The 10,425-nt window shown below is 38.5% G+C and overlaps 2 pseudogenes; both read right to left on the bottom strand.

Annotated features, from left to right (window-relative positions):
• Positions 1-8,762: 8,762 nt before the first annotated feature.
• On the bottom strand, positions 8,763-8,879 carry LOC119570108 (annotated as a pseudogene).
• Positions 8,880-10,088: 1,209 nt separating this feature from the next.
• Positions 10,089-10,204, bottom strand: LOC119570105 (annotated as a pseudogene).
• Between the last annotated feature and the right edge of the window lie 221 nt (positions 10,205-10,425).

The following is a 10,425-nucleotide window of genomic DNA, read 5'->3' as shown; positions in this document are numbered from 1 at the left end:
CTCAATTTGCGTTGACAAGTTGCTTGTATGCAAGGTCATGGAACGAATTGTTGACAGTAGGCTATTGTATATTTTAAATTCCAGTAATTTACTAGTTGACGAGCAAGCAGCTTCCGAAAGGGACGACAAACTCCGAAGTACAGCGAGTAACGCTGCGACAGTCATATTCCAAGAGGCCAATTGCCAAAAAAGCGATTTTTTTCAAAAAGCTACAACATGACATGGCGATATGGCCTACTTCAAGAAGGACCTTATGCTTTGGAGTACGTTGAAATTTGTTTTATTCAAAATTTCATGTCTGACAGATAACTTTTGCGTACAACTATTTTCCAACAATGTCACTTTTTCGGACATTTTGGTCCAGCAAAACGGGTACCACAAGGAAGTGTCTTGTCACCAAATTATTTTTATGCATGATAAATGACATCTTACCAGCCCCCCTCGGAATCTGAAATACTCACTGTACGCTGATGATTTGTGCCATTATGGCACTCCAGCAATAGTGTAGAATTCTCAGCAAATCGCATCCAATTGGCACTAGGTATGATTCATAACTAGGGCCTCCAGTCGGGTTTTAAGTTTTCCATTAGAAAGAGTATTGGGGTAATTTTTTCACATAGGAGGAAGCCGAAAATCATGCTAACTCTAGACAACCACCCAATACCTATTCAAAATTCTGCTTAAGTTTCTTGAGCTACTTTCTGATAGTAAGGAACTCAATGAAAGACCACACTGGTCAGTTAAAGAATAAAGTCAAAGAGCACTAAATTTATTAAAGTGCATTTCTGGTAATAAATGGGAGCTGATTAGAAAGTCTTTGCTAATGATATATTAAAGCCCTACATAGAAAAGAATTTTCCTCCACGGTGCCCCCAATGTAACACCAAATCACTATCCACCACCTCTTAATAAATATGCACACACTACACAAACCATAAGGCCGCGGTGGCCGAATAGTTAGAGCGTTCGAACTCAACACTGTCACGACCGTGCAATCTGAGTTCGAGGTTCGAGTCCACCCCCCCGGCGCGTTGCTCCCCTAGGCAAGGGAAAACTTCCCTCGATTGTGCTACCTAGCCACTGGGTGGCCAAGCCAGCTCAAGTCAGTGCTGGTCCCAAGCCCGGATAAAATAGAGAAAATGATTACCTAAAAAGGTAACACCGGCACTCTCCGTGGAAGGAATGGGGACCCTACCACGTACTCACTCCACGAGCATCACAACATGAAAACTACAATTAAGTATTCATGCTGTGACAGGAGGCTCAGACATGAACACCGTTTTAAAGAAGAAGACACAAAAACCATAGAAAAAACATCAAAAAATTATATTAGAATAAAAAAATATGGACTTTACATAACAAAAATTCTATCAGGATGATGAACGAATCAAATCAGAAAGAAATCACTTTTTAGGGAGACACAACTTTATGACCTTATCTAGATTGACAGTATATAGGATCCATTGGCTTAATAATCTTGGCCACGTGCCGCTGGTTGATAGCCAAGAAATCCAACAAAGAAAGAAAGAAAGGATATAAACCTGTTACAGGGTTGATCTCGGTAAGTATTGTCAGGCCCAAACGAGCAATCCACATATATCTTGAGTTTTATTATCTTTACTGGGGTATTTGACGATTTCAACGGACAAACATTTAAAACCATAAGATATGGTATTAAAATTTTCCAACTCCTGAAAAAGATAAGACGCGCGTGGTTGTGTGCGTGCGTGCGTGCGTGCGTGCGTGTGTGTGTGTGTGTGTGTGTGTGTGTGTGTTTGTGTGCGCGTGCGTGCGTGTGCATGTGTGTCCGTCTGTGTGTGTGTGTGTGTGTGTGTGTGTGTGTGTGTGTGTGTGTGGGTGTGGTTGTGTGTGTGACAACCACCACGCGCCACCCCCAACACCACCCACACAACACACACACCACCACCACCACCACCCCCCCAAAACCACGCCCCCACCCGGTTTTAAAATTTTAATACCATATCTTATGGTTTTAAATGTTTGTCGTTGAAATCGTCAAATACCCCAGTAAAGATATAAAACTCAAGATATATGTGGATTGCTCGTTTGGGCCTGACAATACTTACCGAGATCAACCCTGTAACAGGTTTATATCCTTTCTTTCTTTCTTTGTTGGATTTCTTGGCTATCAACCAGCGGCACGTGGCCAAGATTATTAAGCCAATGGATCCTATATACTGTCAATCTAGATAAGGTCATAAAGTTGTGTCTCCCTTAGAAAAGTGATTGCTTTACTGATGATTCTTTCATCATCTGATAGAATATTTGTTAATGTAAAGTCCATATTTTTTATTCTAAAATAATTTTTGATGTTTTTTCTATGGTTTGTGTCTTCTTCTTTTAACGGTAGGTTCATGTCTGAGCCTCCGTGGTCACAGCATGATACTTAATTGTAGTTTTCATGTTGTGATGCTCGTGGAGTGAGTACGTGGTAGGGCCCCCAGTTCCTTTCCACGGAGAGTGCCGGTGTTACCTTTTTAGGTAATCATTTTCTCTATTTTATCCGGGCTTGGGACCCAGCACTGACTTGAGCTGGTTTGGCCCCCCAAAGGGGCTAGGTAGACAATCGAGGTAAAGTTCCTTGCCTAGGGAAAAACCGCGCCGGCCGGTGACTCGAACCCTCGAACTCAGATTGCCGTCGTGACAGTGTTGAGTTAGACGCTCTAACTATTCGGCCACCGCGGCCTTATGGTTTGTGTAGTGGGTGCATATTATTAAGAGGTGGTGGATGGTGATGTTGGTGTTACATTGGGGGCACCGTGGAGGAAAATTCTTTTCTATGTAGGGCTTTATATATCATTAGCAAAGACTTTCTATCAGCTCCCCATTTATTACCAGAAATGCACTTTAATAAATTTAGTGCTCTTTGACATTTATTCTTTAACTGACCAGTGTGGTCTTTCCAATTGAGTCTACTATCAGAAAGTAGCTCAAGAAACTTAAGCAGAATTTTGAATAGGTATTGGGTGGTTGTCTAGAGTTAGCATGATTTTCGGCTTCCTCCTATGTGAAAAAATTACCCCAATACTCTTTCTAATGGAAAACTTAAACCCGACTGGAGGCCCTAGTTTATGAATCCTACATAGTGCAATTTTGTGTGCGATTTGCTGAGAATTCTATCACTATTGCTGAGTGCCATAATGACACAATCATCAGCGGACAGTGAGTATTTCGAGATTCCGAGGGGCTGGTAAGATTTCATTATCATGCAATATAAATAATGTGGTACAAGAACACTTCCTTGTGGGACCCCCGTTTGCCTGGACAAAAATGTCCGAAAAATTGACATTGTTGGAAAATAATTTTGACACAAAATTCTGTCCCAGACTGAAATTTTGGATACAACAAATTTCAACGTAATCCAAGCATAAAAGTCTTCTGAGTAGGCCATATCGCGCCATGGTCATGTTTGTTAGGCTTTTTCAAAAAATCTTTTTGGCATTGCCTCTTTAATATGACTGTCCAGCTTTACCTCGCTGATCGAGAGTTTGGCGTCCTTCGGAAACTGCAACTGCTCGTCAACTAGGAATTACTGGATTAAAATATACAATAGCCTACTGTCAACATTCGTTCCCATTACCTTGCTAAAGCACTTGTCAACGCATTGAGCGGTATGGAATGGTAATCTTGGGATAGCCCCCTCCTTTCAATATGGGAATGATATGGGCGAAGTGCCATGAGTTTGGAAAAGTGTGGATTTTTCCAAAATTTTCATTGTACACTTCCTAGTCCTTAATCATGCATCATGATTAAGATGCTTTATCATCTCATATTAATCTCACGGGGCCCTGAGGATGTTCCTCTGCAGGCTTCCACGGCTCGGACAAGCTAAATCCATAGTTAGTCTTTTATATGTAATCAAAGTCATCTCCTGTGGCAAGTGAATAGGTTGCAGCCTCAGCCGCTTCCCTTGATGGGCCATGGAATGCAGGATGGTAAGTTGTCCGAGCTGTTTTGTATGAGAGAACTACCTGGCGAGTGCATTAAGCAATTGTCTCTAGTGAAATCGAATTAGTGCCCTCGTGGGTGATGTTATTAATTTTGAAATATGATTTTTTTTATTGATTTTATTGGTAGTGACAAATCTCCGCCAGAAGTATCTTTTTGCTCGAGCCCTAGCTCTTGCTTGTTTGTAATTGCAAAAGTTCTCACATTTGTGATGTTATTTTTTTGAAAAGCCTCTAGGCCTAATTGGCGTCGCAACAACCAGCGCCCTGCGGCCATCTGTGTCCACCATGGAACCTTAATGCTTAACGCCATCTGTTGAAGCTTTAGGAATGGATAGCAATGCTGCTTCTATAATCGAATTCTTAATATATTGTTTACTTTTTCGTCAATGGTTTCTCCAACAAGTTCGAGCTTGACGCTCCTTTTTACGTTAAATTTAGGTGCTGGAGGCGGTCTCACTGTGTCGTATGAATATTTAATCAAAATAGGAAGATGGTCGCTTCCCAACGAGTCGTCATGGTGAGTCCACAGGCACTTGGCTTCTATTTAAGAGACCAGTGGATAAGTCCAATAAGCTCAAATTACCGGTATTTTTCGTCCACCCTGCGTCGGACTACCATTTTCAGAAGGTTAAATCAGACTCCTTAATCAACTTAACTACTTGCTCACCTCTACCATCCACCCGCAGGCAACATAACTTATGAATGAGCAATTAAAATCACCTAAAATTACTTAGTTTATTTGTGGCAGAGCGTTCCTGAAGAGCAAGACCTCCTCATAGTTATCACTGTATCCGTGGACAATAAACTGAACATATAGCCCAAATACGATCCCATTAATTTTTAACTTTGGCATGCGCAAAACTCCAAAGGAGAATCATAGTCACTTCTGTAAAAGGGAGGCTTGGGAATGTAACATGGCGAACTCCCCCCACCCCCTACCCTCACGATCCCTTTCCGACATAGATGTAGTTCCTCATCGAAACGACCTCATCAAGACGAGATGGTGTTAACTGCGTTTCTTGGAGAACTATAATAGATCGGGAGCATAGGACGAGGTTTAATAATTTAAGTCAATTTACATTAGATCTAAACTCGATAGTTCCATTGTAATAATGGTCGACCGAATATTAAGTTTTATGGAGTTTGGAAGTGCCTTGTCCACCGTGTTTTAGTTTCTTTTATGGGAGGGAGGCGCCTCCTCTCACTCGCTTCCCGGGGACCTCTCTCGGATGGTTTGGAGACAGAATCCTCCATGGTCCTGCACCTCCTTCGAGGTGAGTACACTGACAGATTGCGATCTGCCTCTTTCTCGCGAAACCGAATCGCGAGCCAGACGAAAGTCCTCACAGGAGTACCCGGAAGGGGAAGGTGCGCTCCGGACGGTGCTTCCTGTATCATTCTCCTTATGATGTTTATGCTGGGTTGATGCAGTCATTTGATCGACCAATTTAGTCAGTTGATATACTTTAACAGTTTGTTTGAGTTCAGTAATGTCTTTATCCCTAGCTGCAAGCTGTTGACTTACACTACTTGCACTAGGGGTGGTATTAGTTACTGCTTCAGCAAAGGAAGTATCGGGTTTGTGTGTCATACTTTCCACTTTCCTTCAGTATAACTAACTTCATGCTTTCCATATGTGCGAATGTCTCGTTCTCCTTCTGTCAGGAGCTGCACTCAGCAGATCCTGATGATGGGGACCTCCACAGTTAGCACATTTGGAATAATCTGGCTAGTACATGTGATGGTGTCTGGGCTTCAAGCACATTTTACGGCATACAAATTTTACTCGAGTCTTTATCAATATAACAGCTTACATGAGGTATGTCCGAATTTTTTGGCATCTATTACAATGCATTGGCTTTTGGACATAGGTCTTACTTGAGCATGGGGGGGGTTCATAACGACGTTGACGTTACTCTGGGATTTTATTTAAAGCAAGGTCAAAAAACACAGCCCAGTTTTTCGTTCGCGATATTTCCATCCTTCTTGGTCATACATATGAAACGTCCACTATGTTCTTGGTCCCTTCATGCTCTCAGAATTCACTGTCTTCATCGTCCTCAAATCCTGTGAAAGATTACTCCCATTTACGGTATTTGGGCCAATAGGAATAGTTACTTTAACTCGAAGATCATGAATTTGCCGTCAGCTTAAGTAAATACTTATCTGGGAGTTATATTGTACTTTAACAAGGGAGGCTTCCATCTCGCATTTTTTGACAAAATCAAAATCGGCCTCCACCTTGACCATCAAGGACCTTTTGATGATTAAGGGGGGTTCACATTCTAAAGCGATTGATTTTCCTTCACGCATTTTACTTCGCGAACCTCGCATTCGTCAGTTGGGATTTTGAAAATGGGTCTTCTCGTTTTGTAATTTGTGGGGGTTTTTCCGTTTTTCATATTCGAATTTGTCAAAGAGTGGTCATGAGGTCGCCCCTCCTCTTGAGGGGAGAAGGGGTAGCCGGGGTAAGCATCAGTCTGGTATCGGACCAGGTCCACCCCTTGGCAGGCAATTGAAATAATTGTATGCCACACATGCACCACACACACCACACACACACACACACACACACACACACACTCACACTCCCACACATATATATATATATATATATATATAGATAGATATATATAATATATATATATATATAATATGTATATATATATATAATATATATATATATATATATATATATATATATATATATTATATATATATTGTATATATATATAATCTATATATATATATAGATATATACAAACTCCGATTTGATACTATTTACACACAATACATATATTTACTATTTCCATATTATCTATAGGGTGTCATTTTTTATCTGTTTATTTTACTGTTTGTTTAGAGTTTTCCTGTGACCTTTCAGAACTCCGGGCGGTATTGCGGTATTCTTATACGAAAATATTCCTACCAGTCAAATATAATTTCAAACCGAAAATTATATATGTGTATATATAATCTATATCTATATAGTATATATATTATATATATATTAGATATATATATATATATATACATATTATATATATATATATATATTATATATATATACATATATAAATGATATCTATATATATATATAATATATATTATATATAATATATATTATAATATAGATTAATATATATATACTATATATATTATATATATTATATGTATAATATATATATCTAATAGATATATATATATAATATAGATATATATATATATTATATATATATATATATAAGGGCCGCGGTGGCCTAATGTTTAGAGCATCGGCTCAAGACTTCTCTCACGACGGCAATTTTCGTCCTCTACCCCCCAGTGGAAGCCGGGTTGCGTTTCTCCAGTACCACAGAGAGGATCGATTTTATGTGGAGGACACTCCCTTACCGCCGAATTTTGCCTAGTGCGAAGGACGGAAAGTCGGTGCCCACCCCCAGGCGAAAAACGGGAGCCACAAGGGTACTCCCGGTAGGCTCAGGGAAGTCACATGAAGAAGGAAAATTTTAGAAATGGAAAAAAGTGCCCCCAAAAAGACGCCCCCAGACTACTGGCCCCCCTACCCAGGGGTCAATGCCCGTAAGGGCTACCCTGGTGTAGAAGAGAGCTGCGGGTCTGAGGTGGGGTGCTGACTACGCCTACGGGTAGTCTCGTGTCCCTGCAAAAAAAGAGCATAAAGGGTGCTGGCAAAGCAAAAAAAGTTCTGTAATTACAGGATTTTACTTTACTTTTATTTACGTTGAAACTCAGGAACAACAAATCAAGCGAGACGAGAGGCCCCGGGCCCCAGGGTAGCCTTTGTGGCACAAGACTGAGTTTGTTGTTACTGCGTTTAACAAGGTGTTCGCTCGTCAAAAGCTGAAACACGAGTGAAGGAATTATTAATGTAAATCACAAATGATCATGTCATTACTACTGCTGACAATATTATAGTAGGAATTATTTGTAATTGTAATCCTACCACTAATATTAGTAGTTGGTTAGTTATCAATTATGTAAGATTAATGGTAGTATCATGGCAAGAAAAGACGAGCATTATGTTTATGGACATCTGATGATAGTAATATTTACAAACAAAACCAGTTACGGATAGGGAAAATGATTAAGGTCGTGGACATACTCTGTCACTTATCTTGATATGTAGTTTCCTGTTGTGCAAGTTTTTGTTTGGAAATATTAGCATTTAACATATCTGCTTTGTTTATCTGCTTTCTCTGGCGCGGAAAAACTCTTATGAAATGTATTATGTTAATACCCATATACAATTCAGTTTTTATTTAGTCTTCCTAGGAAATTCCCAATTTTACTTGCCATCCAGTTACACCTACATTCATCAGTCACAAAAAACCCCGGCAAAGGGGAAGGAAATCTCCATTTTTTTCACTGGTTAAAAAAAATCGTACACTGACAACACAGGCTTGAAACTCCACGGGGAAATGGTATAACCCAAAAGTTTAAACTACGCCAATATATTGCGGGAAAATTGATCGTGAATTTTTTTTTATTTTTAAAAGATTTCTTTCATATTTTATACCATCTTTTAAAATGATTATTGATAAACAGTCATTATCACTTAATTTACTTTGTTATACCCCCATCCTTTTTCTTTATTCTCTTAATTCGCCTCCAAATGACTTTTCTCTATTTCTTTAAAAAAAAAAAATTTCATTGGATTTCTTGATAAAATATGGAAGCTGTTAAAATGGCAAAAAAAAATGCTATTTAGCTTTTTTATTATATTCTAAACATATACATTTCTTATAAATTTTAAAATAAATTGCATAAAAAAACCCAACAGCTCTGGTGTTCCCAGGCGGTCACCCATCCAAGTATGCCCAGACCCAACGTTGCTTAATTTCGCTATCGGACGAGAAGCGGTGCTTTCAACGTGGTATGATCTTGACAAAGTTTTATTTAACGTTAGCCACTTTTTGTCGTGCTCGCATTTTTATAATCCTAATAAAATGTATATTTTAGTTTTGCATAAAACTCATGACAATACATTCCAATCAGAACATTGAGATTTTTTCCCATAATGTAAACATCAGTCACAATCGACCACAAAATCGGGAGTATTGGCAATTCTATTGTCACCAGTTTTTTGCACCTGCTGTAAGCTTTTACTAGTGATTGAGCTGTGCAACAAGGTGTTCGCTCGTCAAAAGCTGAAACACGAGTGAAGGAATTATTAATGTAAATCACAAATGATCATGTCATTACTACTGCTGACAATATTATAGTAGGAATTATTGTAATGTAATCCTACCACTAAAATTAGTAGTTGGTTTGTTATCAATTATGTAAGATTAATGGTAGTAGTCATGGCAAGAAAAGACGAGCATTATGATATGGACATTGATGTAGTAAAATTTACAACAAAACCAGTTACGGATAGGGAAAATAGATTAAGGTCGTGGACATACTCTGTCACTTATCTTGATATGTAGTTTCCTGTTGTGCAATTTTTTGTTTGGAATATTAGCATTTAACATATCTGCTTTGGTTTATCTGCTTTCTCTGGCGCGGAAAATCCCTTTTGAAATGTATTATGTTAATACCCCTATACAATTCAGTTTTTATTTAGTCTTCCTAGGAAATTCCAATTACTTGCCATCCAGTTACACCTACATTCATCAGTTTACAAAAGCCAACGGCCAAAGGGAAGGAAATCTCACTGTTTTCACTGGTTAATAAAATCGTACACTGACAACACAGGCTCTGAAAAATCCAAAGAGGAATGGTATAGAGCCAAAGCTTCAAAACTACTGCCAGATTATATTGCTGGAAATTGTCGTGAATGTTTTCTTATTATTAAAATGATTTCATTCATATTTTTTAATCCATCATTACTAATGATTTTGATAAAACAGTCTTTTCACTTTAATTTACTTTAGTTATACCCCCATCCATTTTTTTTATTCTCTCTAAATTCGCCTCCAATGACTTTTACTCTATTTCGTTTAAATTAAAGTATAATTTCATTGGGTTTCTTGATACAAGTATGAGAAGAGCTGTTAAAAGTGGCAAAGAAAAATGCATATGTTTAGCATTTTATTATATATGCTAAACATATACATTTCTTATATAATATATAATAAATATGCATAATAAAAAAGCCAACAGCATCTGTGTTCCCAGGCGGTCACCCATCCAAGTACTGACCAGACCCAACGTTTCTTAACTTCGCTGATCGGACGAGAAGCGGGCTTTCAACGTGGTAGATCGTTGACAAAGTTTTATTTAACGTTAGCCACTTTTCTGTCGTGCTCGTCATTTTTATACATCCAAATATAAGTATTTTTTTTTAGTTTTGCATCAAACTTCATGACAATGACATTCCAATCAGAAATTGAGATTTTTTTCCAAATGAAAACATCAGTCACAACGCCATATGGGGAGTATTGGCAATTCTATTGTCACCATTTTTTTTTGCCCTGCTGAAGTTTTTTTA

Source organism: Penaeus monodon, unplaced genomic scaffold (genome assembly GCF_015228065.2).
Source record: "Penaeus monodon isolate SGIC_2016 unplaced genomic scaffold, NSTDA_Pmon_1 PmonScaffold_2191, whole genome shotgun sequence".
Classification (NCBI taxonomy): Eukaryota; Metazoa; Arthropoda; class Malacostraca; order Decapoda; family Penaeidae; genus Penaeus; species Penaeus monodon.
The sequence above is the reverse complement of the archived record's forward strand: the minus strand, read 5'-3'. Positions and strand labels throughout refer to the sequence as shown.